At 49.0% G+C, this 24,738-nt stretch overlaps 1 long non-coding RNA gene across 1 annotated transcript; it reads left to right on the forward strand.

Moving 5' to 3' along the window:
• The first annotated feature begins 893 nt into the window (after window positions 1–893).
• LOC137451307 (uncharacterized) lies at window positions 894–15,868 on the forward strand. Its single transcript, XR_010989774.1, has 6 exons — window positions 894–982; window positions 1,230–1,424; window positions 5,298–5,410; window positions 7,322–7,414; window positions 14,811–14,966; window positions 15,740–15,868. It is a non-coding gene; the product is annotated as an uncharacterized lncRNA (long non-coding RNA).
• Window positions 15,869–24,738: the final 8,870 nt, after the last annotated feature.

The raw sequence follows: 24,738 nt of genomic DNA on the forward strand, positions 1-24,738 counted from the left end.
AACCCAGAGCCTGCAAGGCACATGGCCTCTGCCTCTGCTGGGAAACAGGCAGAGGGGTAAAACCTGAGCAGCCCTGAGCCCACTGAAGTGTCACCAGGCCTCCACATTCCTAAGCAGGAGTGGAATTGCAGCAGAGGTAACTTAGAGTTTTAAAGTGAGCACAAACTGAGCAGTGGGTTGGGAAATGTAGAGGAAGGGAGAGAAAGCTGGCACCAAAATCTTCAAACAACTGTTTCACTTCTATTTCAAACACACTGTTTAAGCTCCAGGCTTGTATCAATCACCTGGAAGAGCAAGCACTGCCTCCATGAAGCGGTGCTAGTCCACGTCTGTGTCTTCATTATCCTCCCAGACATGCCAAATGGGTTGTGTTTTCTTGCTAGCTGCACACAAGGCAGAATGAGCCTTGCCAAGCACCTCAAATAGCTTTTGTCTCGTGCTCACTTCGCTACTGTACAAAGCCATTTGTTTGTCTCTCCGGTTCGGCTGGGGATGACTCCAGGAGAGCCTAAGCATGCATTTCAGAAACTCTCTGGGAGCTGCCAATGAGGAAAAGAACTTTGCAGCTGCATTGGTTACCTCAGAAACTCTCATGTAAGACATGGATGTGAACATGGATGGAGAAGGGAAAGGAAAAGCACATAGGTGGTCAACAGCTGTATCTGTAAACAGCCCTTTGTCCATGCTGCTCTTCTCATCACAGGAAGGGGCACTGCATTTGGCACACAGCTCATCATCCCACGGGAGAAAAGGGCTGGAGCAGCCTGAGCTCTACACATCTGTTCAGGCTCCAAGGGGCAACACATCCCTTTCTCAAATATGGCCTGGAGAAATCCCTTGTGTGCTGTCAGCACCACCAAGTCAGTGTGTGAGGCGCTGGGCCCTGGCTTGGAGAAGCCCCACTCCTGCAGCCTTACCCTCCTCAGCACACATGAGCACCCAGCAGGATGGAGGAGGAGAGCAGCAGCTTTGCCCCTTTGGGGTAAGTAATCTTCAGTTCAGCTGCTCTACACTGGTGCTGAGCCACAAGGAGGTACTGCTGTGGGGCAGTTGCTCTGGCTGGGGGGGTTGGGGGGTGATTTGGGTTGTATTTCCAGGAGTGAAAAAATAAATCCCAGAGAATGGGGCTTTCATTTTTGTTTGCAGTACGTGAAGGGGCTTAAAATTATCATCATCATCATCATCATTATTATTGTTATTATTATTTCCTCATGTGCTTGTTCATTCAGAGTAGACATCTGGTGCTTTTGCAACTTGATGAGCATGCCAAAAACACAGTCATGACAAAAAAAACCAACCCTCTGAACAAAAGCTTCCTCAAGGCCACAGCTGGAAGCAGAATGATGTCTGACATGGGAGTGACTTCACCGTATCCCCTGTTTCCATTTACCCCTTGGTGTGCTGCAGGAGAAGGCTGCCACAAGGTAAACTCATCCAGCAAAACACAACAGAACTGCAATGTATTGGTTAAGGTCTTGTTTTGTTCCCTCTCTCTTGTTAAACTTCATCAAGGATTCATTTAAAATACCAATGTTTTTCAATCTATTATCTGCAGTTAAAAGCAGCATATGGTGCTTGGTGACAGAGGATAATTAGATTTCTCCTCTGCCTTCGGGATTGCAGGTTGTTAATGCACTTTAATGGGGTTTACAAACAGAACAGGCAGAATAAACGCTGGAATAGATCAAGAGGTTGGAAAGGATGAGGCTGGCTTTCCTGGGCTTGTTGCTTGGAAGATCTCTGCTGTCCCTTGGTCCCTCTACTGCAGCATCCTTTGCTCCTCTAGGCATTGCTTGAGGGTGTAGCCAGGTGGGGGTTGGTCTCTTCTCCCAGGCAACCTGTGACAGAACAAGAAGACACAGCCTCAAGCTGTGCCAGGGGAAGTTTGGGCTGGGTGTTAGGAAGAAGTTCTTCCCAGAAAGAGAGATTGGCCATTGGGATGTGCTGCCCAGGGAGGTGGTGGAGTCACCATCCCTGGAGGTGTTTAGGAAGAGCCTGGATGAGGCACTTGGTGCCATGGCTTAGCTGATCAGATGGGGTTGGGGGATAGGTTGCACTTGATGATTTTGAACCTGGTTAATTCTGTATTCTGTATTCAGAGGGAAGTGCAATAATGCAGGTGGTGATGGGCAGCCAAGTCAAAAAGGTGTTTTCCTCCTAAACACTGCAGTTAACTGCCCTGGACTGGAGCACCAGGCCTCACAGCCCCTTCATTATGCACACCATCCATCCCCCCCAGTGGCTAGCCATTCACCTGAATCCTCCTAAAGCCCTGCTTTGTGCAATATCTGACAACCAGGAGTTCAACAGATGCTATGAATGGTCTCAAAACCAGTCCTTTGAGCAGCCTCACTTCCACCTGCATTTTTCATGCTTACCAGCCTAGCCCTGCTACTGAAGAGCAAGATTAAGTCTTAGGAATCTTAAATAGAATAGAACTGAATTAACCAGGTTGGAAGAGACCTTTGAGATCATTGAGTCCAGCCTCTCACCCAACACCATCTAATCAACTAAACCATGGCACCAAGCACCCCATAGTAATCTTCCCTATTGCCATGCAGCTGCACACAAACATTGGACATTTTGCAGTAGCCCTTTCCAACTCCTAGAAGGAGATCTTGAGGGAAACAGCTTTAAGGCAAGAGATGAAACCACTGCTGTATCTGCTAAGTTCACCTCCACCTGCATTTGGGGAGTGAGGCAGCAGTGACATGCTCGGTGTGCTGTGCCTCCAGCCCCGTGATTGCTCTTGGGCATTAGATGTTTGTTTGAACAAGGACACATGACAGTAAATGGGTGTCTTGGGGCTGGGTGTTGGCTTTCAGCAAAACATCTCATTTGGTCCAAGATGCAAAATTAGTCAGGTAGAGGAGGTGGTGATGAAGGCATCATTTGGGCAGCTGCTGCAATGTACAGTGTTCAAGGGCTCACTGCCTGGCAGCTGCTCTGAGGGGCTGCAACTGCAGCCTCTTCCCACGGAAGATGAAGCACTGAGGTTACTGAATGGGACTCTGCAGTGAGCTGCTGGATAAATTGCCTGCTGTCCATCTCCAGATAAGTGAGTCCAGACTGGACAGGTGCAGAGAAGGGTTAAAGGCTTGCTAGATGAGGAAGAGCTCATTTACAAACCCAGCCTTTCTTCTGCTGGAAGACTGCCTGGGGCAGATAGGACTGCCCTTGATAACTTCATTTGCTGAGGTTGCTGGTGGTATGGCCTCCTCACATGGGCCAGACCCCAGCACACGTGGGTCAGAGGGGAAAGGTTTGCATCCAGGAGGAACAGCTTTCATTTCCTAGTCTAATGACTGTGGAAGGCAACATTGCTCTGTGTCACGTGTACTGCTCAGGTGGGAGAGGCAGACAAGCTTCAGTCTCTCTGAAGGAAGGGAAAATATCATCCTGCCTGTGCAAGGGCTTCCCTTAATGCAGGCTGGCAGCAGCCTGAACTGATTTAATCATTCAAACAGGGTTGTATCATTTCCCTCAGCCCTTGCCCAATTTCCTTTGCTGCAAAGGCTTTTTGCATGCCCTGGCTATTTTTGCTCTGGCATGCTTTGCAAAGACAGTTTGCTTTATTCCTTAAAATCCATTTCTAAGACAGAGCATTAGACCTCTGGCCTCCTTGCCTAAGAGGACATAGGCAAAGTCATCTTTTATCCTTATGTGGTGATTTGGAATATTAAAAAGACATTGGCTATAAAGTTTTATGTGCCCTCTCGGTTTTTTATGCAGCCCCACAGCTGATAAATTTCCATTGCAGCATATTCTGGGTTATTTGATATTATTATCCCCTTTGCACTCACTAAGGCTTATATAAATGCTTGCTGCAGGGTCTGTGATTTTTAGTCACTAACGAATCCCAAGGTCCAGCTGTGAGGCAGAACAAGTAAACAGCCACTTCTGAGTGCTACACCTGCAGCACTCCATCCCTCCCCTGGAGAATACAGCACAACTTGCGGGCTGTCTGTGACCCAGCTTCTACACCTAGTTTTCTTCATTTAGGGTGGGAAGTAGCAAGATTGATCTAAGAAACTTCAGAAAGTGGTAAAGTGAGAAGTAAACTGAGAAGCAACTAAGAATAACAACACAGCAGTTGAGTTTTAAAGTAGCACAAGCCTCGGCAGAAGAATTAGCCACGTTCAGTGAGTCCTGAGCCATGGAGTTAAGAGGAGCTCTGCAGAGCAGATGTGGGGATACATCTATTCAATATTATTATTCTCCTAGATAGCAGCATTATCAACAGGCAAGATTTTCATGTCCCAGTGCCCACACAAGTGCTTGCACTGATTCCCTAAGTCCTTCCCAGCCCTTGGCCCTGCAGCAGAAGGGGAGATACGGGCACGAGGAAGGTGACTGCCCAGGCCCCTGCAGAGCACAGCCCTCACCTTCCCCCTCAGAAAACAAAGAAGAAACCAGAAGTTGGCAGGGGGAAATATCCAGGGCTTAAAATGGCTGCTGCTGAAACCTGGCAACAAGGATCTTTCAAAACTTGATTTCAAAAAGAGGAGCAAAGCAGTGCAGCCATCTCTTGCCAGCTCAGCAGCATGGGAGGCCAGATTTGTTTAAGCTGAGGAATGGGCATGTTTGCCTTCCGCTCTCTGGAAACAGGTGACAGATATTGTGCCAGAAATAATTTACTGACACAATTATTGTTCCAGCCAGTCAATGTTTGACCTAGACCCAGGGCTAAATGTGTTTACTCTCCTAACATAATCTCAGGCCATTTTTCCCCCAAAGGTGAGGAAGTTTACAATGAGAAAAAGAATGAATGTGCACAGGCACACAGAAAGTTTACAAGTTGGGGCCAATCCAAAGCTAAAAATATGTGAAGGCCTGTGCAAGCACAAGCACACACCTACTGGGGAGGCAGAGCCTGTTTGCACAGCCAAATCCTGCTGTCCTAGCAGTCTGCCTAGAAAAAGCCTCCCTGCTGCTTGGGCTCCCTCCCAGCTGAGAGGGCACACACAGAGGTGCTGTGACTGTCAGCACATAGCCAGACCTTGGACAGCAATTAGCATGCAGAACATAGGGACTGAGGGTGTTCTTCTACACTGTCTCTGCAGCCTGGGGAAGGGAGGTGTGTGGATCTGTAGGGAGGCACAGGCTGATGGGGTGTTTGACCAAACTGCACATGCAGTTTCAATGCCAGGTCCTTAACAACCTCCTAAACGACTTCTGCTTTTGTCTCCTTTTACAAGTTGAGCATCTTCCTTCTCAGCCTCTCCTCCTTTGGTTTCCTGTCTGTCCACTTCTTCCTACACATTCAAACTCTGAGCACCTTTCATGCCCCCATCTAGAAGAGGTGCAGTTAAAGAGTCTCTGGAGTCCTTCCAACGCGAGCACCCGTTCTGACCCACGCACGCTCTCCAGGGGCAGGGACAGCATCGTCCTGGGCACAGTTTGTACTCAAGTGAGTAGTGATGAATCTCCTCAGCATATGTCCTGTGTGAGTCCACTTTGTATCAATAACCTCAGCTGGGATTTGCAGCTTTTTTGCACTGATTCTTGTTTTTTGTTACACTATGTCACCTAAACATCCTGGTTCTCCCTTCTACCAGTACCATTGTTCTCTCCTCCATTTCCTCCCTCTCCTGTGTATCAGAAAGGATTGAGTTCAGTAACCTCTCAGAAAACAATCTTTCTGCTGAAAACAGATAGTCATTGGACACCTTTCTTACATCAGAGATTACCTACAGCATGTTTTAATGCAATTGTTGGGGCCCCTGTAAAGAATCTTTCTTCCTGTAACAGAAGTCATAGCTTCAGTTCAGTCAGACCAGAGTTCACTTCAGCTGTTTGCCCATGCCTGCTTATTTCTGCCCAGCAGTGCACCTGAGGAACCTGCAGGAGTGTGCTGAGTGGCTGGGCTGGGTGCAGACTCTGAGTGCTCCTCTGGTTCCTCCGAGGCATGCTGGAATCAGCAGACCCATGGTCAGGAACACATTGTGCATTGTGGCTCAGCCTCCTGACTGCTGCTCCATGAGAAGACATTTCAGCAGAAAGAATAAAGATTCCCATCTGAGCCACTCATTTATATTGCTCTGAACAAGTGAGTTGAAAATGGGCACTGCCTTTGCCCTTGGGAACTGCTTAATTTCATTGGGCACAGTCCGGTTGTTAAAGTCTTGGCCATGCAGGGTGTCCTGTACAATCCAGACACGGCCACCCTCACTGAAACTCTTGCAGTGAAATGGAAATGGGTGTCAGGGAGTGATAGGACTGAGGGGAATGGGGAGATTCAGGCTGGATGTCAGAAGAAGTTGTTCCCCATGAGGGTGGTGAGAGCCTGGCACAGGTTGCCCAGGGAGGTGGTGGAAGCCTCATGCCTGGAGGTGTTTGCAGCCAGGCTGGATGTGGCTGTGAGCAACCTGCTGCAGTGTGAGGTGTCCCTGCCCATGGCAGGGTTTGGCACTGGCTGATCCTTGAGGTCCCTTCCAAGCCTGACAATTCTGTGATTCTATGAAATGAAACCAAATTTCCAATGTTAGAGGTTTGTTTCGAGGCAGTCAGGAAAACACAAGTCCTTAGTCCTGAAAGGGAAATCAAAACCTGATAGGTTTTCTGTCAAGATGTGATGGAAGAAGCAATGAAGTCTCTGCTGTAGCAGTTTATCTCATGTAGGGAGGAAACAACTTTCCTGGGAGGAAGCCCTGTGCCAAGCCTGAAACAGGAACAAACTCCAGAAGGAGCTAAGCAAAACAAGTGGCTAAATCACCACTCTGCAAGGGAAAAATGAACAGTCCCAGCCTGCTTATCCCCAACACAAATGCAGGCTAACATGGAAACTGTGTGGCTTACTGCAGTGATCGGAAGCCTGCGCAGAGCAGGTGGACAGCTCCGTGCAGCCGGTGCGGTCCCTGGTAATGGTTGGAGGGGAGATACGAAGGTGTGTGGAAGTCTGTGTAATCCTTGATGAGCCTTTCACAACAAGGGATGTATGACACCAAGGAGACTTAACCACTGCAGATTTGTCTTGTCCTGTCTGAAGTGGTCAGTGCTGGGCATGGGCTGGTTTGCTGTGGCAGTTGTGAGCCCCTGCTGGCACTGTGGCATTGCTCTGGGTGCAGTACTGGACTCTGCCAGAGCCTGGGTAGTGTTTATAGATCCCATGAAACAAATCTATGGACCCCTTTGAAAATGTGAGTGCCAAGGGCAGCCAGCTGACTTTGCAGTGGGAAGATCTGAGTAGCAAAGCCCAGCCTGTCTCAGAAGAGCAATTACCTTTCATTGACAAAAGCACTTAAGAGAAGCTGAATCATAAATCCTAGCTGTAGTCATTGATAGTGAGCCCAGATTTAAAGCTTGACTTCTTTGTTGTCAGGGTGAATAATCTGAGGTCCTGAGTTCATGGCAGCAACCTCAGCTGGACCATCTTGATGTGGCTGAGAACTGAACACAGATCTAAGACCATAAGGTAAGGCTGGAGAGTGTTTTGTGGGTTCCAGCTGCAGGCTCGCAAACACGAGAGCTGTGGGGCAGGGAAACCTTCAGAAAACACAGAACAGTTGGAGATGCACTCTCACACTTGTGAGGGCTCAAACAGAAGGGTGCAGAGATGGTTTGAGACCTGGATGGAACAGGGACTTTTCTTCTTCTACTAGCCAGCAGTGTGCTCAGGTGGCCAAGAAGGCCAAGGGCATCCTGGCCTAGATCAGGACCGATGTGGCCAGCAGGAACAGGGAGCTCATCCTGCCCTGTGCTCAGCACTGGTTCGGCCACACCTTGAGTCCTGTGTCCAGTTCTGGGCTCCTCAGTTTAGGAAAGATGTTGAGATACTGGAAGGTGTCCAGAGAAGGGCAACAAAACTGGGGAGGGGTCTGGAGCACAGCCCTGTGAGGAGAGGCTGAGGGAGCTGGGGTTGCTTAGCCTGGAGAAGAGGAGGCTCAGGGGAGACCTCATTGCTCTCTACAACTACCTGAAGGGAGGTTGTAGCCAGGAGGGAGTTGGCCTCTTCTCCCAGGCAAGCAGCACCAGAACAAGAGGGGACAGTCTCAAGCTGTGCCAGGTGAGGTTCAGGCTGGATGTTAGGAAGAACTTCTTCCCAGAAAGAGTAATTGGCCTTTGGAATGTGCTGCCCAGGGAGGTGGTGGAGTCACCATCCCTGGAGGTGTTTAGGAAGAGAGTGGATGGGGTGCTTGGTGCCATGGGTTAGTTGATTAGATGGTGTTGGGTGAGAGGTTGGACTTGATTATCTCAAAAGTCTTTTCCAACCTGATCTGGTCTGGTCTGGTCTATTCTATTCTATTCTATTCTATTCTATTCTATTCTATTCTATTCTATTCTATTCTATTCTAAAATGTCTGCTGTTAAACAGGGAAGAAAAGAAAGGATCCAGAGTGCAGTGGGGCAGGTTGTGTCTGTGCCAAAGTGGGATCAAAGGAAGCAGTATGGTGCCCTGGGAAGCTTTCAGCCTGGCACTTGAATAAAGTGGAGCTTCTGCAAATTGCTTCTTGGAAAACAATTAAATGTGCAGAATCTGAGCTCTGTCTCATGTGTGACCCAAGAATGCAGGTCTCCACTTCTTATTCCAGAGTAAATCCTCTTATATGGCTGCCTCTTGAATTGTTCCAAGGATTCAGGCTTGCTTCTTAAAATCTGCCCATCTCCTAGCTTAACAGTTTTGTCCTTGGATGGGAATGTTTCATGTCCTGTGGAATGTGGCTTAGGACTTTACTCCTTCCCTTGTCGACGTCTATGGCCCTGGTCCCTGGCCAAAGTCAGTGTCCTGTCTCACTGGCAGGGACCACTGAAAGGATCTTAGGCTGATCAAGAGGATTGACCCTGACGGGCTTTTGCATCTCCAGCAGTGCTTTTATTCCCCAGACTGGGATACTTTGGAGCAAAATGTGGAGATCATGAGAACAGTTATTGGCTGCTGCTGCCTGTGTAACACCTGGGGTGTGAGTAAGTGATAGCTCCAGAGCTCTGCTTTGCAAACAGCAGCTGCTGGACAGCTCAGAGAACAGAGCCAGAAGTGTCTTCATCATTTCCATGAAAAAATAACCTGAAGGCTTCTCAGGTAACAAGAAGAGAACATTTTCAGAGTGCTACTTTTATCACCAAGTGCCTGATCTCATTCCAGGAGGGGACTGGGGGGTGGGGGTGGTATTGTGGACTTCAGCAGAGCTATGATCGCACTGCAGAAGCTGACAATGTAGTGGGAAACAGAAAGCAGGAACTGCCATGGGCTACTGCCACTGTTCCCAGGGATTTAGTCGGTTTGGTTGATTAGATGGAGTTGGATGATAGGTTGGACACGATGATCTCGAAGGTCTCTTCCAACCTCCTCTCCTCTCCCTCTCCCTCTCCCTCTCCCTCTCCCTCTCCCTCTCCCTCTCCCTCTCCCTCTCCCTCTCCCTCTCCCTCTCCCTCTCCCTCTCCCTCTCCCTCTCCCTCTCCCTCTCCCTCTCCCTCTCCCTCTCCCTCTCCCTCTCCCTCTCCCTCTCCCTCTCCCTCTCCCTCTCCCTCTCCCTCTCCTCTCCTCTCCTCTGAAAAAATACACACTGCCTTGGCTTGAGGATTTCTGCACAGGTATTCCTGCTCTGGCTGCTTTGGGCAAGCAGCAATTCTGCCTGCACATCAGCCTGAAGGGAAGGTGAGCACCCAGCTTTCTCAGTGAGCACTTTGGAACCACCCCACATTTGGGCCCACTAAGGTTTGGGCCCACTATTGGTTTTGTGTTGTAGGACAAAGGCAATTTGCTGTTTACTGTGAATGTCTTTTCTGACAAAGGCAATTTGCTGTTTACTGTGAATGTTTTTTCTGTCAGGCAGATTCAGATAGCTCTGCCTCAAACTGCCATTTAAATGAAGATTCAGTCATTGCAGTGTCCATATTCTGAATATAATCATCCATTAAGCAAATGAAGAACAAGCAAAGCTGGAGAGACACAGTGAGTTCTTTCTCTGCAGATCCAACTCGACCAAAAAGGTCAGTTTGTATTAGTTTTTTCCCCCAGAATGACAAGCTGTATTTGTGGTTCCATGGCAGGAGGGCCATGATTAATAGAAATGCATTTTGATATCAGTATTCTGACACTGTCAGGCTGCAATGAGAGAGGTTTTGTAATATTTATGAGTCTGTGGCTGTGCAGCCCAGCACTTCCTGTTGATTAATTGTGTTAGACAGTGATGTGAGCAGGGGTGAGAAAGCTGCTGCCAAGAAAAACACAAGACAGCAATGAGGAATGCAGAAATAATAACTATCTAAGGAGGCACTGATGCACTAACCATCATGCACATGCCAATGGATTTGCTACCACTGATGCCACTGCAATGAGGAAGCAGCAGCAAAGGCAGCATGGCTTCAGCTGTTGGGGTAGGTGAGGAAGTGAAGACACTGTGTTGGTGACAGGCACTGAGGTCAAAATCTTTACCTGTAAAAATAGTACAAAGTTCACCTAACAGGTGTGAAACTCAGCTAGATTTAAACTTTCAAATAATAGAATAGAATAGAATAGAATAGAATAGAATAGAATAGAATAGAATAGAATAGAATAGAATAGAATAGAATAGAAATAGAGTAGAATAGAAATAGAGTAGAATAGACCAGACCAGGTTGGAAGAGACCTTCGAGATCATCCAGTCTAACCTACCACCCAACACCATCTGATCAACTCAACCATGGCACCAAGTGCCTCATCCACTCTCTTCCTAAACACCTCCAGGGATGGTGACTCCACCACCCCCTGGGCAGCACATTCCAGTGGCCAGTTACTCTTTCTGGGAAGAATTTCTTCCTACCATCCAGCCTAAACCTCCCCTGGCACAGCTTGAGACTGTATCCTCTTGTTCTGGTGCTGGTTGCCTGGGAGAAGAGACCAGCCCCCACCTGGCTACAGCCTCCCTTCAGGGAGTTGTAGAGGGCAATAAGGATGTGCCCTTCCAGTCTCAAATTAAATAAGCAGGCAGTGGTAGGCTCCTTTCAGGAGAGTATTTCATCCTAAAGTTGAACCCAGTTAGGTTTGAAACCCTCTCCAAGCCCAGTTAGCAGCAGGGCAGGGCCTGAAGCGTTCAGTGTAGCTGCTGGGCTGCTACAGACTAATTGTTTTAATTAAATTGTTCAAATGAAATTGATTTAAATTTACTGCTGTGCTTTGTCAATATGCTCCAAGGGCTTTTGACCATCTTAAGGCCAAATCCTGTCTTCAGACAAAGGTGTACTGAACCAAATTGTTCCTTTGAAGGCTCCTTGTGTTGCTGAAGAGGTAATGCCAGCTGCTGCCTTAGTGGATTGTTCAACCCACATCAGCACCTGCGTTACCCACACGCACTCACAGCTGCCTCAGCAGGGACGGGTCAAGGGATCTGCCCATGCAGAACTTAGGAATTCTGGGGAGAGATCTAAAATTGTTCCTTAGTTGGATGCTTTGCTACAGATCCACTCTCATGCAGTCTGTCACTGGCATAATTCTGTCTGGAAATAGCAAAAAGCAGTTAGAGCTTGGTGAGGGTTCAGGCATGTGGGCCACCCTCAGACCTGAGAGACAGCCCCTGCTCCGGGACCAAAGCCACGCTGGAACACCTCGCAGCCCAGCTGAGGGTGTGCTGGGGCCATGACAGTATAAAATGGAAGATCCCTGTGTGAGGCATTTTAAAAGAAACTTTAAATAGGAAGGAGAGAGAGAAAAGGGAAATGTTAATAATAGACAGCCCCTGGGAGAGCAGCAGGAGAAGGAGGAAACTCATAGGTCAAGTGAGGGAGCAGATCCTTGCATAGCAGAGGAGAAAGGGGGCAGATGAAACACTGCTAGGGTCAGAGGTCTGTGTGTAAAAGTAATGGGGAAAATCAAGAAATACCTGCAGGGCTGTATTACTAAATCCAGATCAATGTCTCTGTTACCTCAGCTGCAGCAAGGAGTGACTAATGAAGAGCTGAAGCCAGAGGCTGCTGCCTGCGCAGCGCTGTGGGTCCATCCGCAGCCATTTCTTGTAGAGGAGTTCCTTTGTTTGTAAAAGTCTGCTGTAAGCATTCATCAGTGCAGAGGGTTCCCACCGTGGCTCCTAGGAAAGATGTTTTCACAGCAGGCTCTGCAACAGCCTGTGTTGCATCCTGGTTTCCAAGGATGGGGGAACAACAGTGAGTGTCCAGCAAGGAAACCTGGCTCAGAGCAAAGGGGAGCTGCTCACACACTTCGTGTGAAACCATTCACAGTTCTTGTCACAGACACAGACGGTGCAATTCAGTCGCTGTCTGAGTCCTAGCAGTGCAATCTGAGATGCAAAATGGTCAGGAGGGTTTCTTCTGGGCAGGACAGGAGGGGGAAGAGTCTCACAAGCTCCCTGCTAATGCTCACTCCATTATTGTTGTTATCACCATTGCTGGCGTTATTAACCAGAGCCTCAAACTGCATCAAATCCCCTAACAATAAATGACACTTTTGGTATATCACCTGCTTAATACTGCAGTAATTGCTTGTGATTAGATAGAGCTAATAAAAAGACTTCTTGCCAACATGATCTTTTTAATTAAGTATTTCATAGCTTCCAGTAAAAGTAAAATATGCTCTGAGTTAGTGCTGTGCTCGCCTGGGACACCAGCCCTGCTGCTGCCATCTCCCTGCTCCTCTCAAAAGTCAGCTTCTCCTTTTGCTCCTCACAAGAGCAAGAGCCTGCTGATGAGGAGCAGCTGGAGGAACTGGGGCTCTTTGCTCTGGAGGAACGGAGACAGAGAGGAGACCTCACTGCTCTCCACAGCTCCCTGAGAGGAGGCTGCAGTGGGCTGGGGGTCAGGCTCTGCTCCCTAGCAGCCAGCAATAGCAGGAGAGGCAATGGCCTGGAATTGTGCCAGGGGCGGGTTAGGTTGGAAATTAGGGAAAAGCTCTTTGCTGCAAGAGTGGTCAGGGACTGGAGCAGGCTGCCCAGAGAGGCTGTGGAGTCTCCTTCTCTGGAGCCTTTCCAGACCCATCTGAATGTGTTCCTGTGTGACCTGTGCTGGATCCTATGGTCCTGTTCTGGCAGGGAGTTGGACTGGAAGCTCTCCAGAGGTCCCTTCCAACCCCTGACATCCTGTGAGCTGTGAACTGTGGTTTATTTCTTTTAAGGAAGAGGAGTGGGGACAGCAGGCTGACAGGATCCAGCTGCAGACCGAATGTGCCCCAGATGTCAGCAGCTGCCCAGCTGCATCCCCAGAGCACCTGCTCTCACCAGTTACTGGAACTCAGCTGTAGCTTGGGTGCTTGAGCAGACTTTGCAGAGGTTCAGTGGTGGCAAAGGACCTGCAGCTTGAGGTCCAGCCCTTTTCTTGTAGTTATTTTGATTGTGATGATGTCTCCAAGCTATGACAAAAGGAAGGAGCAAATCTTTCCCCATCTGTAGCAGCAGGAAGAAAAGCTTTCAAGTCCACACACATCTCCTCAAAATGGCTTTTTTCCCCCCCACAGTTCTGAGGCCACAGCTTTGAGTCCCTCAAATGGTTCCTATCAACGCTGTGTTGACACAGAAAGCTGAGCAGAGCCTGTGTGCAGAAGGGCACAAACAGTCCTCAGGGAGATGCTCACTCAGTTACTGCAGGGCTGCTCCCCACACCTTTCCAGTAGGGTTTCAGCCTGGTGCTGGCCAGCAGGGAGGCCCTCAGGGAGGTACTTGGGATTTTTGGGGGTGAGATGGGAGAGCAGAGGGGGGATATGTACTGGAAAGCCTGGTGCAATTAGAGCATTGATTATTTTTAGCTGCAGACTGATAGTAAATAGGACTTTTGTGGGATTGCTGCTGGCAAGCACACTGACTACAGAAATGCAGAGTTGTGGCATTTCCATTTCATTTCTTGCCTCATTAATTTCATTAACTTACAAATAGATGAATACAGAAAATTAAAAAGTCATTTCCTTTTAATATTTTTAAACTCCTCTCCCCAAGCACTCAGCCCCCTTAATCTGCTCTTTTAAGGCCTCCACCTAATTGCTGCCACAGAGGCATAATGGAGCTTTTTTGTGAATGGCTGGCAGGGTGATTGATTAGGAGGAGGCTGATCAGGGGCTGCCACTCACAAGATGAATGTGATGGTTCCACGGGGTCTGTTTGCAGCCCGTGGCACTGCGCTGGCCTGGCAGCAGTCTGCAGCGCTCTGCGGGAGGGGGTGTGGAGGTGTGGATTCCTGTGAGGAAACCAGAGGCAGCCAGGGAGGAAAGGCTATTTCTTCTTCTTCTCTTTTTTTTCCCCTTTCCCTTCCTTTTCTTCCCTTCTACAAGGACAAATAGCCTGGGAACTACAGTGTTTCCCATTTAATAGAGGTAGCCTTCACTTTGATGGCTTTCACCACAGTGACAAATGGCAGCCAAAGAGAAAGGGAGAGAATGTAATCAATCTTTATACCTTTAAAAAGGGTTGAAAACTGAGATGAAAACTAAACCATCCCAGAAGAAGGAGGAAAAAAAGAGAAAAAGGAAAACCCAAACCAGTAAATAGTTGGAGACAAACAATTATCTGGAAGACAAAGAAAGTTCAGGAGATGATTTGGGGCTGAGCGCTGGGTCCTGGAGGAGGCCAAAACTGCTCTTCTGTTTTTCTTGCCTGTGTGGGACTGCAGTCTCCATGGAGCACTGTGACACGTGTGTCCAGAAAGGAGAATATTCCCCCAGAAGGCCACAGAGTGAATCTGAAAGCAGAAAATGGGGAAGGGAAGGATTGAAAAGCAAACATTGAAGTGTTCCGAGAGTTCCCAGGTAGGGATGGCTGTAACATAGCAACAGTGCTGGAGGCTGCAGGTGCAGCTCAGGCTAGAAAGCATCCAGCTATTGACCATGGATTAAATGCTCACATTTTCAGTGCTCATTAGCATCATGTTAATATTCATTAATATTCCTACAAAAGGCACGAAGGATAAAGGATCAGCTGGTGCTATTTGAGGGAGAAGAAGCTGCTAGAACACATCAAGCACAGAGATCTGTCCTGTCTGGAGGAATCTGTTCTGAAAGCTCTTAAGAGAAGCAAGAGATGAGAAGAGGGAGCCCTGGACATTTCACTGAGGTCAGTGGCGATGGGCTCCTGGGAGGAGGAGGTCAGGCTCTGCTGGGAATGCTTTGGACAGCAGAAGATGTGCAAAGGAGATCTTGGTGCTTCTCAAGTGAAGTGAGGCTGTCAGAGTCAGCAACTGGTCCCTTACTTGTTCTGCTGGCAAATGACCCTCAGGCTCTCCTGGGCCCCAGCTGCCTTTGCAGACCTCCTCTTAAGGCATTTTTCATCAGGATTGGGTTTGATGCCAGCAGAAGATGCCAGTTGAATGTTCTGTGAGTGGCACAGCTGAGGGTAGAAATGATGCTATTGGCATGCCTGGTGCTGGAAACCAGCCCTGCACGGGGCTGGAGCTGCAGAGAAATCCCCAGTCCTCCTTTGTCATCAGGTATTGATTGGGTCTGGGCTCAACGTGTGCTTTAAGCTAAGGCACCCTGATGAAAAGTCCTGACAGGATTACCCAGGGAGAAGGCTTTAGATTTAGCTGAACTGCACTGTTTTCATACCTTCAATGAAGACACCCAGGTGCATATTTTTCGTGTGGTGCCTGGCAGTGGTCTGGTGAGAATCTCACTCAAATCAGCTGGTCAGGAATCTCAGGCCCTGCTGCTCCAAAATGGTCATTTTCAAGCAAGAAATAAGTGTTTTCTTTATCAGCATGCAAGCCCTCCGAGTCTCACCTGAGCAGTTGCTATGTAGCCCAGGGCTCACTGCCAGGCTTTAAAGAGGTGAGAGAAGAGCCTTGCATGAGGATTTTTAATCCTTTTGGTTGTGTTTTTTTACTGTAGGTGCAGAGGACAAGTTGGAACTGCACCCCGTGGATAACCACTCACACACCAAGCTCTGCCAGCTGAAGCAGACCTTGCTTGTGAGGCACACAGGAACTGGCTGCTGCCTCTGGTTCTTCCACAGCCAAGGTTTTCTGCACACTGAGACAACTGCTGGTTGTTTATAGCTCACTTCTCATAACAAGCTCATCATACAATTCTTAGTCATGCCCCAAGCTGCTGTCATGTTGATATCATTGAATCCTTGTCTAACCTATGCTGCAGCTTTCCTATATGGGCCTGTCTTGGTCTGAGGGACCAAGCCTGAGCTGGCTGCTTTGTTTCTGACTTTGCTTTTGGACAGGCACAAATCCAGGCTGGGTGCAGTGTGTTGAGAGTAGCCCTGAAGAAAGAGCCTTGGATGTCAGTGCCCTCGTGCAGCACAGCAGGCAGCTGTGTGCTGGGCTGCAGCCAGAGGAGTGTCCAAGGTGTTCAAGAGGGGATTGGATGTGACACTTGGTGCCATGGTTTAGTCGTGAGGTCTGTGGTGACAGGTTGGGCTCAATGATCTTTGAGGTCTCTTCCAATCTTGGTGATTCTGTGAGTGTGGGCAACAGAGCAAGAGGGGGGACTCTGCCTCTTGACTCTGCTGAGACCCCATCTCCAATCCTGCCTCCAGGGCTGGTGTCCCCAGCAGGAGAAGGACACAGAGCTGCTGGAGAGAGGCCAGAGGAGGCCACAAAGATGCTCCAAGGGCTGGAGCAGCTCTGCTGTGAGCACAGGCTGAGGGAGCTGGGGCTGTGCAGCCTGCAGAAGAGAGACTCTGGCACAGGCTGCCCAGGGAGGCTCCTGCCTGGGGGTGTTGAAGGCCAGGCTATATTAGTGCTTGAACAGCTGAGTGTAGTTGAGAGGTGTCCCTGGGCATGGTGGGGAGCTTGGAGGAGATGAGCTCTGAGGTCCTTTGAGCCAGCCTGAGCCATTCTAGGAGTCTATGCTTCTATGACTTGTCTTGGGTAAACTTAAACAATCCTTCAGCAGCATTTTCAGGAGAGCTGTGCACTCTCTGCTATTTCTGTCCGTGCCTTCATTGCTGTGCTTTTGCAGATGGTTGAAATATGACAAGATTTGGCAGCAGATTTGTCCTTCTGCTGCACTGAAGTGCCCTATGCAAGGGAAGTTCTCTCTGTTCTGCCTTTGGGGGGGTGTGAGCTGCTGTTAGCCAGCTCCTGATAGCCAGTTTTCTCTCTGAGGTGCTGAAATCTATTAGTGTCTTACTACTCTCACTAAATACAGTTCCACCTCTGTCAACTCTTTTTGTGTGTGTCCTCCTCTCCAGCTTCCTTCCCTTCACTTCAAGCTCTATACTTCTCTGAAGCAGACTCCAGAATCTCATCCTTCTCTTTGCTCTTCCTGTGCTCTTCTCCAGACTGCTCAAAGCAAGATAAAAACCAAGGGCTGCTGATGCTGATGTTTCCTCTACTGCTGCCTTCCCCAGCAGATCATTCACAAGTTGCTTCCCTCAAGGATTATTCTGTACCTGCCAGTCCCTGAGCAGAGGGTAGGGTGGTCAGTAACTGTGAGCCAAATGTCAAGGCACCATCCCCTTGAAACAGAGTGGAGACACTGTCAAGAATTTGGCTTGGAGAAGTCAAGACTTTGAGTGGAGGAAATACAAGGAGAGAGCAATGCCTAAAGCAAAATTTAAAGGATGGATGATTCCTCCTCTGGGCCTTGATCCACTTGGAGTGGTCAAGGTGACACAGGCAGACAGCAAACAAGAGAGACAAAAATTGTCTGCAAGAGACAACAAAAAATTCAGTTTGCTGAGGACATCTTTGTCAGCATGGAGACTCCCAGACCAAAGCTGGAGCTGAGTGAAGGTCAGGGAGAAGAGAGTGAGAAGATGCCAGCGGAGCTGGGAAGTGCTGACAAGGCACCTGCCAGGCTCAGCAGAGCCCACAACTGCCTCCCCAGCCAAGTTTAATTAAAAACTCTGTTGTTCCCATTATCACTTAATGATTCCTCCAACAGCAGAGCCAGAGTTTATTCTCCAGGTTAATTGTTCCTGGGTATTTTGAAGGGATAGAAGAGCATTTCCCCCTCTCTCATTTGGGAGCTGACCTGTTAAGGAGGGTGAAGCAAGCAGTGGTGCAAGAGCTAGAGAGAAGCACTGAAGCCACAGAAGGAAGCCCAGATGTCAGATGCCATGGTGCTCTTGCATGAAACCCAGCCTAGCAGCAAATTGAATGAATGTTCTGTGTGGAAGGAACTTGCCAGGGAGTGCTCTGCGCTTGCTCCTGAATCCTAACTGAGGCTCAGCGTGAGGAGGTGGTGCTGCTGTTCTGGCAAGACAATGAGCAATTGCATCCATCAGGGCTAGCACTCAGAGTGCTGCCCAGAAAGCTTGATTCTGCTCCCTCATGCTTGTGGCTGCTTCTGAGCACGCTGGGCTTTGTCACCCATCCAACAAGCCATGCACAGACCCTCCAAATTCACACACTCACAGGATGGGAGGGGTTGGAAGGGACCTTGAAAGAGCACCCAGTCCAACCTCCCTGCCAGAGCAGGGTCACCCAGGGCATGCAGGAAGGCATCCAGGTGGGTTTTAATGTCTCCAGAGAAGGAGACTTTTAGCATTAACAGCTCCTGTTAATGGACAAGTTAAGAGCTTTTAAACATGGTGAATACATGGAGGAATAGATGGAATGGGGGTGTGGGGGGGAGGTGAAGATGTTTAACATTAGGAAGAGAGCTTAAGAAGCATTGTTAAGCACAGTATGGATATCCAGAGGGGGGGGGTGGGGGGGTGATACCGGATAAATCTGCCCAGAAGTGGGGTTGGGGGTTATGTTTTGTAAGACAGCAGAGGAAAGAAAATCAGAGGAGCAGCTCAGGGCACTGAAACTTGTGCCTTTCGTCTCCTCTCTGCTCCCCAAAGTGTGTCAGGCACAAGGCTGTTTAGTTAGACAAGTTCTGATGACAGAGCCTTATAGGCCTTCACTTAAGGAAACCTTTTTATTGAGGGAGAAGAGCCTCATGATGGTGCTTGTTTTTACTGCAGCTCTCAACAGTGCAAGAGTTATGGCCTCCATCTCAGCAGCAGTAATGTGCAGAGGCACTCTCAGGCTGCTAGGCTGAGCATCATTACTTACCCTGGACTTTTTCACTTAGAAATTGAGGGCTGAGGTCTCCAGGCAGCCCTCTCAGTGGCCCAAGCACTTGGGTTTAGAGTCATCCATAAATTTTGTTTATGCTTACCCAATAGGAGCTTAGTCAGTGAGTGCTGCAAAGCAGCTTTTACTTAACCACAAATGGGAATTAATTAGTTTATCCAATGTAAGTAAAGGGAATTCTGAGCCAGGATGCTCTCATGGCCACTGTAACTCACAGCCTCTGTGCTCCATGTGCCTAAAATGCCTTTGAAGGCTAACTGCCAAATCACCTTGTTCCTGTTGCTTATCAGCCAGATGTACAAACCCCTCACCTCCAGCCTCACCTGTGCTACCTCCGACAGCCACCTCGATGGTTGATTCCCCACTGCAACACATTCCTCTCGGGAGCACACGATCACAGCATCACAGAACATTAGAGGCTGGAAGGGACCTCCAGAGATCATCCAGATCAGCCCCCCTGCCAGAGCAGGAGCACACAGGAACACATCCAGGTGGATGTGGGAAGTCTCCAGAGCAGGGGACGCCACAGCCTGCCTGGGCAGCCTGCTGCACCATTTGCTGCTCGTTGATGAAAGCTCCTTTCTGCCAGAGCTGCTTTGTGGCACTTCAGCACCAGCTGCAGGTCTGCCCTCCCAGCCTCCTCTGCAGCACCTCAGCTGGTCTGCTCACCAGTTTGCCAGCCCTGCACTGAAAGATATTGCTGAAATATCCTACTTCATGTCATGGCACCTGGTAGCTGGAGTGCAGGAACCACTATGAGCACCAGGGAGAAGTGGGACTGCTGGCATGGACAAGGTGTTCAGCGCTTGGCCTGGTTCTGCATCAGTGTTGACCAGACAGAGTGGAAATGATCACAGCAGCCTGCCTTGAGGGAAGCAGAGAGAGTGGTGCAGGCTCTGCAACCTCCTTGACTCTTAAACTGACCCATTCTCTCTTTTGTTTTATCCTTAGCTTGGTTTGGTGTTGAAATCAGTGAGATGCTCCTGCTGTAAGGGGAAGGAGGAGTTCACCTGGCTCCTGGAGCACATGAAAATGATCTGTCCCATAGCCTGTAGTCAAATGTGATGCTCCTCCTGAAACAGGCACTCTGGCTGCAGAGATCACCACTAATAGGCCAGCTGGCTACCAGAGCACTCACCTCAACATAAGGAGAAACTACAGTGAGGGTGGCAGAGCCCTGGAGCAGGCTGCCCAGAGAGGCTGTGGAGTCTCCTGCTCTGGGGTCATTCTCTGGATGTGTTCCTGTGCAGATCCTAGGGGATCCTGCTCTGGCTGGGGGGTTGGACTGGATGATCTCTGGAGGGCCCTTCCAGCCCCTAATGTGCTGTGATTCTGTGACTTCAGGTGATGACTGCATGGGGACACTACAGAGTATTGTTCTGATTTTTTGTGTGTGCTACTTTAACAGAGGCAAGAGGTAGACATATGAGAGAAACACTCCTCTGAGGCATCCCATGCTCAGCCTCAGCTAATTCCACTTAGAAACAGCCTGTTAGTTAATATTTTCCTGAAGCCCTAACACTTAGGGTCACACTCTTTAAAATGGATTTCTCTGAGTGGGACATTTGGCCTTTCCCAAGAGGAAATAAGAAAATCTTGACAATGCCACTTGAGGCTGCAAAAAGAAGATGGAGAAAACCAAATAACAATAACCTAATTTGTTACCATGTTTTTGCTGCTGAAGCTCCCAAAGACAGAACACAAAGGTTAGCACTGCTGCTATAGAGCCCCTGTCCCTCAGTGAGCCTCCTCACTGCCCTCCTAGCCACGAGGAGGAGAGGGTGGAAAGAGGCAGCCTGTGAAAGCCAGATGCGTTTTTAGAGCCATTGGGTGCTCACAGGGTGCTTGGGTGCAGGCCTGAGGACAGACAGACAGACAGACTCTTCTCTGCCCTTTCAGGTGGAGCAGATGCAGCAGATGGGAGAACTTTGCCCTGCAGGAAGAGGGAGTGACTCAGCATCATCCTGGCTTATTTATAGTCCACACCTTGTCAAAAGCAGGGCTGGGAGAGAAACCAGAGGCTGAGCAAGGCTGTGGGAGCAGGACTTGCTTCCCCAGTTCAGGAGCAGACACATGCCCTGCACGTCCCAAGCTCTTTAGCATCAGCAGCTTCTGCCAGTCCAGTGGAAGGTCCAGGTGGGCACTGGGTGTTCTGAGCCTCCCTGGGTGCAGGCAGTGCTGTGCAAGCCCCTCAGCATGTTTGCCTTCCTGTTCTATTTCTGCCTGCTTTTTATTCCTCTATTGATTTTAATGGACTTCAATTAAGGTCTCTTGTCTGTGAATCTTTAGACCTTTATTTACCCACAGCACAGACTCCTAGATCACTGCTCTCATCTTTCTCTCCCCTCAGCCTCCACAAAGCACCATTTTTTACAGCCTCTCCAGCTTTAATTGGCTAAATTTAGGCATGTTTAGCTACCTTTCAAACCATCTGCACTTTTACTGCTGTTTAATGACGTTGTCTTTGTGGCTCTATTGTGATAATTGACAGCTCCATCTCACTGCCTGGCATCCAGCTTTGGTGTTCCAGGGGCTCAGCACTGGTTAAAGCTGTGGTTTAGTCACAAAGTCAATTCATGTACCATTCCATCATTAGCTGCAGCAAATGGGAAGAGAGGTTTAGAGAGGGAGAGCATTATTCCCTATTCATAAATTTAAATCACTTCCTCATCCTCACTTGTCATGTTTACAGGAACGCAGCCTGAATTCTAAGTTCAGCAGCTCTGACTACTGAAGTGTGAAGTGCCAGCTCCTCCCCTCATCTTCCCAACCACTGCACATCTCCAGTACCCACTGCCAATGAGAGCTGGCATCAATTATGTACAAATAAACCCCTGCAGACCCACTGCACAGATGCAAGAGCAATCACAGTCAGAGTCAGGGACCAGAAAGTCTTCAGGAGTGGACGTTTTAATTCAGATTTATGCTAATTGGCCAGGCTCTCACTGTCATTCCAATCAGATATGTACACTTGAGGGCTGGATGTGCCCTTAGAGGCTCTGAAAGCAGGTCTCAGGGGGAAGAAATCAGTGAAGCAGTTTTGGTTATAGTCTGAGATTAGCTTTGTACATATCTATGTCAGGCTCATACCTGGAGAAAGTGATGTGCAGGCAAGCCACAGCCAGTGCTCCTGAGAACTTTAACCCTTGCACCACAGTTTAGTTCCCAGAGAAATGCTCTGTCCTGGAAATGCCTTGGAAGGCAGAGGATAAAGTGAGAGAACAAGCTCTCAGCTCCCTGACCACTCCTCTCCAAGGACCTCTGAATTGATGGACAACCTCCCTTAGGAGAACAAAGAGCAGAACCTCTGCTTTGCCTTCCCTCAGACTGCAAAGTCACTTTAAGCATTATGATAGCACAATTGCCTGGTGTCTCCTGCCACAACCTGGCTAACCAGAGGTGCTTTTCACCAAACTGAGGGTGAGAACTCCAATACTGTAGCCCAAGTCCTGCTCAGTAGGTAAAATCTACTACTCTCTGGCCTGTTCATCCACTTAAACCTCTTCATTCCACCCCAGTGACTGAAGGGGTTTGACAGACACAGAGAATTTCTGTCCTCACGGCAGTGAATTTCCTTTGGGCAAATTTGCAGCATAGAGAAATGCCTCAAATGAATTTTAGCCATGTGCTCCTCAATTTGGAAAGCAAACTCCAGCAAAAACCTCCTTGAAGTGCAGGGTCACCTTGCGGATGAACCTCAGCTCTGTTACTCTGTCCCTGCCTAGTGCCTGGGAGAAGCTTCAACCTGAGGCTCAGGTATTCTGTAAGAGATCTTTAAGGAAAGAAAACTACTCTAGGACAGCATCTCCTGTTGCTTAGCCCATGCCACTCAGTGCTGGCACTCCTGGAAAGAAAGTTAGGAGTGAGACTGCCTTTGGCCCTGGCCTTACATCATTAATTATGCTGACTCCCCCTCTGCTCTGCACAGGGTGAAGCAGGGCTGGCACACCAGCTAAGCAAGGGACACCTCTGGGCTTGGACACCAGCCCCAGCTCCTGTGCCTTCCAGAGAGGTTAGCTTCTTGCTGGAAGCTCCCTCTGGAAGCTTTCCGAGGCAGCCTCCTTCAGCATCCTCTCTTCTCTTCCAGCAAGGCGAAGGTAGCTTTGAGCCACCCAGCCTTTTAGCAGCATAATGCATTTCCAGGAGCAGTGCCCCACATCTTTATTCATGATGTGAGTGATGATCCAAGTGGTAATAATGAAACAGGGTCATGAAGGTTCTCCATTGTGAACTAGTGTTAATCTAATTTCCTACAGGATGTTTATCTAAGTCAGAGAAAAAAGCAAGCAGCTGAAAATCCTTTGGCTAGTCCCTGATGAAAAGCAGCCTGGGAAATGCTAAGGCTAGCTGGAGAATGCTAAGTTGCCTTTCCTCAGCTCTGCTGAGAAGGCCAAGCTGATTCTGGCAGGATGCTGCCAGGCTCTGTCCAGTACACATTGGCTTCTCATTTTTATGAACGTTAAGAATCAGCAACATACATTAAAAAACCCAAAAACCAAAGTCCAGCAATGAGCATTTAGGGACTTGGATCCACACTGCAGCTTTGCCATGCTGCAAATTGTGCCTAAAGGTTGCCAATTCTACGGAGCTGTTTAAAACCCAACACCAAGCCGTAGCATCACTCCAGCTCTGTGTGTCCAAGAACATCCCCTGCTGATTTCTGAGCACAACCATTCCCAGCTCACAAAAAGGCATTCACCACTTCCCCACTGACACACACACTGCCAGGCTGGAGGCAGAGCAGGTTGTTGTGCAGCTCTGGGTTTGTCTGAGTGCAGTTGCTGTGCCCGGGCTGTGCCCAGCCTGGCTTGCAGGCTTTGGACCCTTTCAGAGGTGGGGAGCCCAGCACTGCACTGCTGCCACTTCCATGCAGGTAGACCTGAGTCTTCCAAAGAGAAGTCATCCATACACTTCTCATTTCTGTTCCCAGCAGTCTGCTGGCCCTCCTCCCTGTTGAGACTGCTCACCTTCTTGGGATGTGATTCGGTGCTAACTAAAATGGCAGTGGTAGAGCAGACACCTGCAGGGTTTGCTTCCCTGGTCCTGCACACCCTGAGGGGGTCTGGGGTCAGCTGGCTGCCCCCACTCATGGTTGTAGGCCTGGCAGATGTGTTTTTGATACCACTCTCTCTCCCATGAGCAGTTTTCCAAGGCCAGGCTGACAGGAAGGCTGTTTTGCTGTCTCACTGGCAGGACTGCTGTGTTTGGTGCAGCCCCAGCTGGCCCTGGCAGGCCTGCAGGGCTGTGCTGGCAAGGCAGGATGGTCCCTCCAAGTGTGCTCTGTGCCTGGGCAAAGGCTTTTTTTGCCACTCTTAGAGGTAAAGAGCAGTGGTGAGCCTCTCCCACCGCCAGTCCTTGCTGCACCAGCAGAGGTGTGGCTGGAGAGGCTCTGGGAACCAGAGCTTCCATTTGAGAAGCAATTCCCTAAATCACAGCGTGGGGATGTCTGACATGATGTGCAGAATGGCTTGGGTGAATTAGCAAACCTGTCAGGCAAGGAATTTAACTAGCATTGCACTTCACACTTAATGAATAGTCCCTGTGTCCAGAGCAGCAGGTAATTTATAGCCTAACATTTGCTTTTGATCTGTCGTTTGCTCTTTCTCTTTAGAATTAAATCACTTCAAAATGCACCAGGGAAGGAGGCAAAGGGAAGAAGCCTTTTTAGGTTTAATTAGAACGTGCTAAATGGTAATAAAGTAATGTGAATACAGTAGAGACCTCTTAAATCCCTAACAGTAAATCTATTGCTGCAACAGGTCCATCCTTTAGCTGGTGCTCATTCGAGAGGGTTTCACCTGGAGTGTCGCAGCGCCCTGAACTGATGTTAATGGAGTCAGCCGTTGA

The sequence above is a fragment of the Melanerpes formicivorus genome, unplaced genomic scaffold (assembly GCF_026170545.1).
Source record: "Melanerpes formicivorus ecotype bairdi unplaced genomic scaffold, bMelFor1.0.p_v2 SCAF_41, whole genome shotgun sequence".
Taxonomy (NCBI): Eukaryota; Metazoa; Chordata; class Aves; order Piciformes; family Picidae; genus Melanerpes; species Melanerpes formicivorus.